This window comes from Festucalex cinctus, chromosome 21 (genome assembly GCF_051991245.1).
Source record: "Festucalex cinctus isolate MCC-2025b chromosome 21, RoL_Fcin_1.0, whole genome shotgun sequence".
Taxonomy (NCBI): domain Eukaryota; kingdom Metazoa; phylum Chordata; class Actinopteri; order Syngnathiformes; family Syngnathidae; genus Festucalex; species Festucalex cinctus.
The window spans coordinates 8,342,589-8,351,213 of NC_135431.1; the positions used below are offsets into that span (position 1 = coordinate 8,342,589).

At 33.5% G+C, this 8,625-nt stretch overlaps 1 protein-coding gene across 1 annotated transcript in view; it reads left to right on the forward strand.

Moving 5' to 3' along the window:
- Window positions 1-8,276, forward strand: part of ism2b (isthmin 2b) — a 99,404-nt gene extending 91,128 nt beyond the window's left edge. Inside the window, exon 7 of the transcript XR_013281254.1 lies at window positions 7,991-8,276. The gene's annotated coding sequence lies outside the window, so the exon portion shown is untranslated. The remainder of the gene's footprint in view (window positions 1-7,990) is intronic.
- The last annotated feature ends 349 nt before the right edge of the window (window positions 8,277-8,625 follow it).

Genomic DNA, 8,625 nt, shown 5'->3' on the forward strand with positions numbered 1-8,625 from the left:
GTAAGGCATTTTTTTTCCACCCCAAAAAAACGACCATGTATAGTAAGGCATTTTTTTTCTCCAAAAAAACGACCATGTATAGTAAGGCATTTTTTTCCACCCAAAAAAACGACCATGTATAGTAAGGCATTTTTTTTTCCACCCAAAAAAAAAGGACCATGTATAGTAAGGCATTTTTTTTCTCCCAAAAAAAACGACCATGTATAGTAAGGCATTTTTTTCCACCCAAAAAAAAACGACCATGTATAGTAAGGCATTTTTTTTTCACCCAAAAAAAAACACCATGTATAGTAAGGCATTCTTTTTCCACCCAAAAAAAAATGACCATGTATAGTAAGGCATTATTTTTCTCCCAAAAAAACGACCATGTATAGTAAGGCATTTTTTTTCCACCCAAAAAAAAAACGACCATGTATAGTAAGGCGTTTTTTTTTTCCCTTAAAAAACGACCATGTATCGTAAGGCATTTTTAATAATGATAAAAAAAAGACCATGTATAGTAAGGCATTTTTTTTCCACCCCAAAAAAACGACCATGTATAGCAAGCCATTTTTTTTCCACCCAAAAAAAAACGACCATGTATAGTAAGGCGTTTTTTTTCCACCCAAAAAAACGACCATGTATAGTAAGGCATTTTTTTTCTCCCCAAAAAACGACCATGTATAGTAAAGCATTTTTTTCCACCCAAAAAAACGACCATGTATAGTAAGGCATTTTTTTCTCCCAAAAAAACGACCATGTATAGTAAGGCGTTTTTTATTTTGTAAAAAAAACGAACATGTATAGTAAGGCGGTTTTTTTCCCCCTAAAAAAAACGAGCATGTATAGGAAGGCGTTTTTTTTTTTTCCCCCCTAAAAAAACGACCATGTATAGTAAGGCGTTTTTTTTTTCCCCCTAAAAAAACGACCATGTATAGGAAGGCGTTTTTTTCCCCCTAAAAAAAACGAGCATGTATAGGAAGGCGTTTTTTTTTTCCCCCCTAAAAAAACGACCATGTATAGTAAGGCGTTTTTTTTTCCCCCTAAAAAAACGACCATGTATAGTAAGGCGTTTTTTTTCCTCTAAAAAAACGACCATGTATAGGAAGGCGTTTTTTTTCCCCCCCTAAAAAAACGACCATGTATAGTAAAGCATTTTTTTTTCCACCCAAAAAAACGACCATGTATAGTAAGGCGTTTTTTATTTTGTAAAAAAACGAACATGTATAGTAAGGCGTTTTTTCCCCCCCTAAAAAAACGACCATGTATAGTTAGGCGTTTTTTTTCACCCCGAAAAAAACGACCATGTATAGTAAGGCGTTTTTTATTTTGTAAAAAAAAAAGACCATGTATATTAAGGCATTTTTTTTCCACCCAAAAAAATCGACCATGTATAGTAAGGCATTTTTTTTCTCCCAAAAAAACGACCATGTATAGTAAAGCATTTTTTTTCACCCAAAAAAAACGACCATGTATAGTAAGGCATTTTTTTTTCTCCCAAAAAAACGACCATGTATAGTAAGGCGTTTTTTATTTTGTAAAAAAAACGAACATGTATAGTAAGGCGTTTTTTTCCCCCTAAAAAAACGAGCATGTATAGGAAGGCGTTTTTTTTTTTTCCCCTAAAAAAACGACCATGTATAGTAAGGCGTTTTTTTTTCTCCCTAAAAAAACGACCATGTATAGTAAGGCGTTTTTTTCCCCCCTAAAAAAACGACCATGTATAGTAAGGCGTTTTTTATTTTGTTAAAAAAAACGACCATGTATAGTAAGGCGTTTTTTATTTTGTTAAAAAAACGACCATGTATAGTAAGGCGGTTTTTTTTCCCCCTAAAAAAACGACCATGTATAGTAAAGCGTTTTTTTTTCCCCTAAAAAAAACGACCATGTATAGTAAGGCGTTTTTTTTCCACCCCAAAAAAACGACCATGTATAGTAAAGCGGTTTTTTTTCCCCCTAAAAAAACGACCATGTATAGTAAGGCATTTTTTTTCCACCCAAAAAAAACGACCATGTATAGTAAGGCATTTTTTTTTCCACCCAAAAAAAAACGACCATGTATAGTAAGGCATTTTTTTTCCACCCAAAAAAACCCACCATGTATAGTAAGGCATTCTTTTTCCACCCAAAAAAAAATGACCATGTATAGTAAGGCATTATTTTTCTCCCAAAAAAACGACCATGTATTGTAAGGCATTTTTTTTCCACCCCAAAAAAAAACGACCATGTATAGTAAGGCGTTTTTTTTTCCCTTAAAAAACGACCATGTATAGTACGGCATTTTTAATAATGATAAAAAAAAGACCATGTATAGTAAGGCATTTTTTTTCCACCCCAAAAAAAACGACCATGTATAGTAAGGCATTTTTTTCCCACCCAAAAAAAGCGACCATGTATAGTAAGGCATTTTTTTTTCTCCCCCAAAAAAACGACCATGTATAGTAAGGCGTTTTTTATTTTGTAAAAAAAAACGACCATGTATAGTAAGGCATTTTTTTTCCACCCAAAAAAAAACGACCATGTATAGTAAGGCATTTTTTTTCTCCCAAAAAAACGACCATGTATAGTAAGGAGTTTTTTATTTTGTAAAAAAAACGACCATGTATAATAAGGCGTTTTTTTTCCCCCCCTAAAAAAACGACCACGTATAGTAAGGCGTTTTTTTTTCCTCCTAAAAAAACGAACATGTATAGGAAGGCGTTTTTTTTTTCCCCCCCAAAAAAAACGACCATGTATAGTAAGGCGTTTTTTTTTCCCCCCTAAAAAAACGCCCATGTATAGTAAGGCGTTTTTTTCCCCCCTAAAAAAACGAACATGTATAGGAAGGCGTTTTTTTTCCCCCCTAAAAAAACGACCATGTATAGTAAGCCGGTTTTTTTTCCCCCTAAAAAAAAGACCATGTATAGTAAGGCGTTTTTTTCCCCCCCTAAAAAAACGACCATGTATAGTTAGGCGTTTTTTTTCACCCCTAAAAAAACGACCATGTATAGTAAGGCGTTTTTTATTTTGTAAAAAAAACGAACATGTATAGTAAGGCGGTTTTTTCCCCCCTAAAAAAACGAGCATGTATAGGAAGGCGTTTTTTTTTCCCCCTAAAAAAACGACCATGTATAGTAAGGCATTTTTTTTCCACCCCAAAAAAACGACCATGTATAGTAAGGCATTTTTTCCCCCCTAAAAAAACGACCATGTATAGTAAGGCGTTTTTTATTTTGTAAAAAAAAACGACCATGTATAGTAAGGCATTTTTTTTTCCACCCAAAAAAAAACGACCATGTATAGTAAGGCATTTTTTTTCTCCCCAAAAAAACGACCATGTATAGTAAAGCATTTTTTTTCCACCCAAAAAAAACGACCATGTATAGTAAGGCATTTTTTTTTCTCCCAAAAAAACGACCATGTATAGTAAGGAGTTTTTTATTTTGTAAAAAAAAACGACTATGTATAATAAGCCGTTTTTTTTTTTCCCCTAAAAAAACGACCATGTATAGTAAGGCGTTTTTTTTCCTCCTAAAAAAACGAACATGTATAGGAAGGCGTTTTTTTTTTCCCCCCTAAAAAAAACGACCATGTATAGTCAGGCGGTTTTTTTTTCCCCCTAAAAAAACGCCCATGTATAGTAAGGCGTTTTTTCCCCCCTAAAAAAACGAACATGTATAGGAAGGCGTTTTTTTTTTCCCCCTAAAAAAACGACCATGTATAGTAAGCCGTTTTTTTTTTCCCCCTAAAAAAAAGACCATGTATAGTAAGGCGTTTTTTCCCCCCCTAAAAAAACGACCATGTATAGTTAGGCGTTTTTTTTCACCCCTAAAAAAACGACCATGTATAGTAAGGCGTTTTTTATTTTGTAAAAAAAAAAAGACCATGTATATTAAGGCATTTTTTTCCACCCAAAAAAAACGACCATGTATAGTAAGGCATTTTTTTTTCCACCCAAAAAAACGACCATGTATAGTAAGGCATTTTTTTTCTCCCAAAAAAAACGACCATGTATAGTAAAGCATTTTTTTTCCACCCAAAAAAAACGACCATGTATAGTAAGGCATTTTTTTTCTCCCAAAAAAACGACCATGTATAGTAAGGCGTTTTTTATTTTGTAAAAAAAACGAACATGTATAGTAAGGCGTTTTTTTTCCCCCTAAAAAAACGAGCATGTATAGGAAGGCGTTTTTTTTTTTCCCCCTAAAAAAACGACCATGTATAGTAAGGCGTTTTTTTTTCTCCCTAAAAAAACGACCATGTATAGTAAGGCGTTTTTTTCCCCCCTAAAAAAACGACCATGTATAGTAAGGCGTTTTTTATTTTGTAAAAAAAAACGACCATGTATAATAAGGCGTTTTTTTTCCCCCTAAAAAAACGACCATGTATAGTAAGGCGTTTTTTTTCCTCCTAAAAAAACGAACATGTATAGGAAGGCGTTTTTTTTTTCCCCCCTAAAAAAACGACCATGTATAGTAAGGCGTTTTTTTTTCCCCCTAAAAAAACGACCATGTATAGTAAGCCGTTTTTTTTTCCCCCCTAAAAAAAAGACCATGTATAGTAAGGCGTCCCCCCCCCCCCCCCCCTCTAAAAAAACGACCATGTATAGTTAGGCGTTTTTTTTCACCCCTAAAAAAACGACCATGTATAGTAAGGCATTTTTTTTCCACCCAAAAAAACGACCATGTATAGTAAGACATTTTTTTTCTCCCCAAAAAACGACCATGTATAGTAAAGCATTTTTTTCCCACCCAAAAAAAACGACCATGTATAGTAAGGCATTTTTTTTCTCCCAAAAAAACGACCATGTATAGTAAGGCGTTTTTTATTTTGTAAAAAAAACGAACATGTATAGTAAGGCGTTTTTTTTCCCCCTAAAAAAACGAGCATGTATAGGAAGGCGTTTTTTTTTTTTCCCTAAAAAAACGACCATGTATAGTAAGGCGTTTTTTTTCCCCCTAAAAAAACGACCATGTATAGTAAGCCGTTTTTTTTTCTCCCTAAAAAAACGACCATGTATAGTAAGGCGTTTTTTTTCCCCCCTAAAAAAACGACCATGTATAGTAAGGCGTTTATTTTGTTAAAAAAAACGACCATGTATAGTAAGGCGTTTTTTATTTTGTTAAAAAAACGACCATGTATAGTAAGGCGGTTTTTTTCCCCCCTAAAAAAACGACCATGTATAGTAAAGCGTTTTTTTTCCCCCTAAAAAAACGACCATGTATAGTAAGGCGTTTTTTATCCACCCAAAAATATAGTAAGGCATTTTTTTTCTCCCAAAAAAAACACCATGTATAGTAAGGCATTTTTTTTTCACCCAAAAAAAAACGACCATGTATAGTAAGGCATTTTTTTTCTCCCCAAAAAAACGACTATGTATAGTAAGGCATTATTTTTCTCCCAAAAAAACGACTATGTATAGTAAGGCATTTTTTTTCCACCCCAAAAAAACGACCATGTATAGTAAGGCATTTTTAATAATGATAAAAAAAAGGCCATGTATAGTAAGGCATTTTTTTTCCACCCAAAAAAAAAACGACCATGTATAGTAAGGCATTTTTTTTCCACCCAAAAAAACCCACCATGTATAGTAAGGCATTCTTTTTCCACCCCAAAAAAAATGACCATGTATAGTAAGGCATTATTTTTCTCCCAAAAAAACGACCATGTATAGTAAGGCATTTTTTTTCCACCCAAAAAAACGACCATGTATAGTAAGGCATTTTTTTTCCACCCAAAAAAAAACGACCATGTATAGTAAGGCGTTTTTTTTTCCCTTAAAAAACGACCATGTATAGTAAGGCATTTTTAATAATGATAAAAAAAAGACCATGTATAGTAAGGCATTTTTTTTCCACCCCAAAAAAAAACGACCATGTATAGTAAGGCATTTTTTTTCCACCCAAAAAAAACGACCATGTATAGTAAGGCATTTTTTTCCCACCCAAAAAAAAACGACCATGTATAGTAAGGCATTTTTTTTCCACCCAAAAAAAAAACGACCATGTATGGTAAGGCGTTTTTTTTTCCCTTAAAAAACGACCATGTATAGTAAGGCATTTTTAATAATGATAAAAAAAAAGACCATGTATAGTAAGGCATTTTCTTTCCACCCAAAAAAAACGACCATGTATAGTAAGGCATTTTTTTTCCACCCAAAAAAAAACGACCATGTATAGTAAGGCATTTTTTTTCCACCCAAAAAAAACCACCATGTATAGTAAGGCATTCTTTTTCCACCCAAAAAAAAATGACCATGTATAGTAAGGCATTATTTTTCTCCCAAAAAAACGACCATGTATCGTAAGGCATTTTTTTTCCACCCAAAAAAAAAACGACCATGTATAGTAAGGCGTTTTTTTTTCCCTTAAAAAACGACCATGTATCGTAAGGCATTTTTAATAATGATTAAAAAAAGACCATGTATAGTAAGGCATTTTTTTTCCACCCAAAAAAACGACCATGTATAGTAAGGCATTTTTTTTTCTCCCCCAAAAAACGACTATGTATAGTAAGGCATTTTTTTTCCACCCCCCCAAAAAACGACCATGTATAGTAAGGCATTTTTTTTTCCACCCCAAAAAAACGACCATGTATAGTAAGGCATTTTTTTTTCCACCCAAAAAAAAACGACCATGTATAGTAAGGCATTTTTTTTCCACCCAAAAAAAACCACCATGTATAGTAAGGCATTCTTTTTCCACCCAAAAAAAAATGACCATGTATAGTAAGGCATTATTTTTCTCCCAAAAAAACGACCATGTATAGTAAGGCATTTTTTTTCCACCCCAAAAAAAAACGACCATGTATAGTAAGGCGTTTTTTTTTCCCTTAAAAAACGACCATGTATAGTAAGGCATTTTTAATAATGATAAAAAAAAGACCATGTATAGTAAGGCATTTTTTTTCCACCCCAAAAAAAACAACCATGTATAGTAAGGCATATTTTTCCCACCCAAAAAAAGCGACCATGTATAGTAAGGCATTTTTTTTTCTCCCCCAAAAAACGACCATGTATAGTAAGGCATTTTTTTTCCACCCCCCAAAAAAACGACCATGTATAGTAAGGCATTTTTTTTCCACCCCAAAAAAACGACCATGTATAGTAAGGCATTTTTTTTCTCCCAAAAAACGACCATGTATAGTAAGGCATTTTTTTCCACCCAAAAAAAACGACCATGTATAGTAAGGCATTTTTTTTCCACCCAAAAAAAAAGGACCATGTATAGTAAGGCATTTTTTTTCTCCCAAAAAAAACGACCATGTATAGTAAGGCATTTTTTTTCCTCCAAAAAAAAACGACCATGTATAGTAAGGCATTTTTTTTCTCCCCAAAAAAACGACCATGTATAGTAAGGCATTTTTTTTCTCCCAAAAAAACGACCATGTATAGTAAGGCATTTTTTTTCCACCCAAAAAAAAAGGACCATGTATAGTAAGGCATTTTTTTTTCCACCCCAAAAAAACGACCATGTATAGTAAGGCATTTTTTTTCCACCCCAAAAAAACGACCATGTATAGTAAGGCATTTTTTTTCTCCCAAAAAAAACGACCATGTATAGTAAGCCATTTTTTTTCCACCCAAAAAAAAAGGACCATGTATAGTAAGGCGTTTCTTTTTTCCCTTAAAAAACGACCATATATAGTAAGGCGTTTTTAATAATGATAAAAAAAAAGACCATGTATAGTAAGGCGGGTTTTTTTTTTTAACGACCATGTATAGTAAGGCATATATATTTAAAAGAAAATAATTATATTATTATATTAATAATACCATTAATGGTAAATGGTCCTTCATTTATATAACACTTTACTACCTTGCAAGGCCCTCAAAGCACATTCGACTACGACCTCCTTATGACAGCATCAAGAGCAACTTGGGCTTCAGGATCTTGCTGAAAGGATATTGTGATGTAGTCTACCACTGAGCCACCATATACAGTACCTATGTTCATAAGAAAACATTTAAAAAATGGGTGCATTTCTTATTGTTTCTAATAATCATGTTTATTATTGTCTTTTTTTTTGCAAGCCAAACCTAAAGAGGAAGAAGTGAAGCCGATGAAGGAACCCGATTTAAAGCCCCAGAAGGACACAGGCTGCACCATTTCTCAAATATATTTCTGTCATTCCTCTCATGCTCATCGCATATCCACACACATTATCCTCTCTTCTTTTGCTGGAATATGTAGTGCGTTTGGATGTAACGTCACCATCATGATTACCAGAGACAATTATCTTCATGTAATCTTTGGAGCTTATAATAAAGCCCAACTATTGAAACTGTACTTCATAATGTAATCATAAGTGATGTCATAAATCACAATTGCCTTACATAAACTGTTTCATCAAGTTTACTTTTAATTGCTGAGAAAGTGCTGTTAATAGTTAACACAATACTGTAAGGTGTTGCTCCCCTAATCGAATACTTAAGTGTATAATCGCAAATGGACAATTAAAAACAGAATGTGCTGCTGCAAGCTGACAATTATCATATAGTCTAAGACTGCCAGTTGGATTTCACAACTAGTTGAATTGTGTACACACTGTAATATACTGTACTTGTGCTATTTGCTGCTACTCAACATATAGAAGATGGTAACAGTGAATGCTGGCGAGATTCTTCAAAACATGAAATGCAATGTGAGAAACAATTGTTCTTCTCTT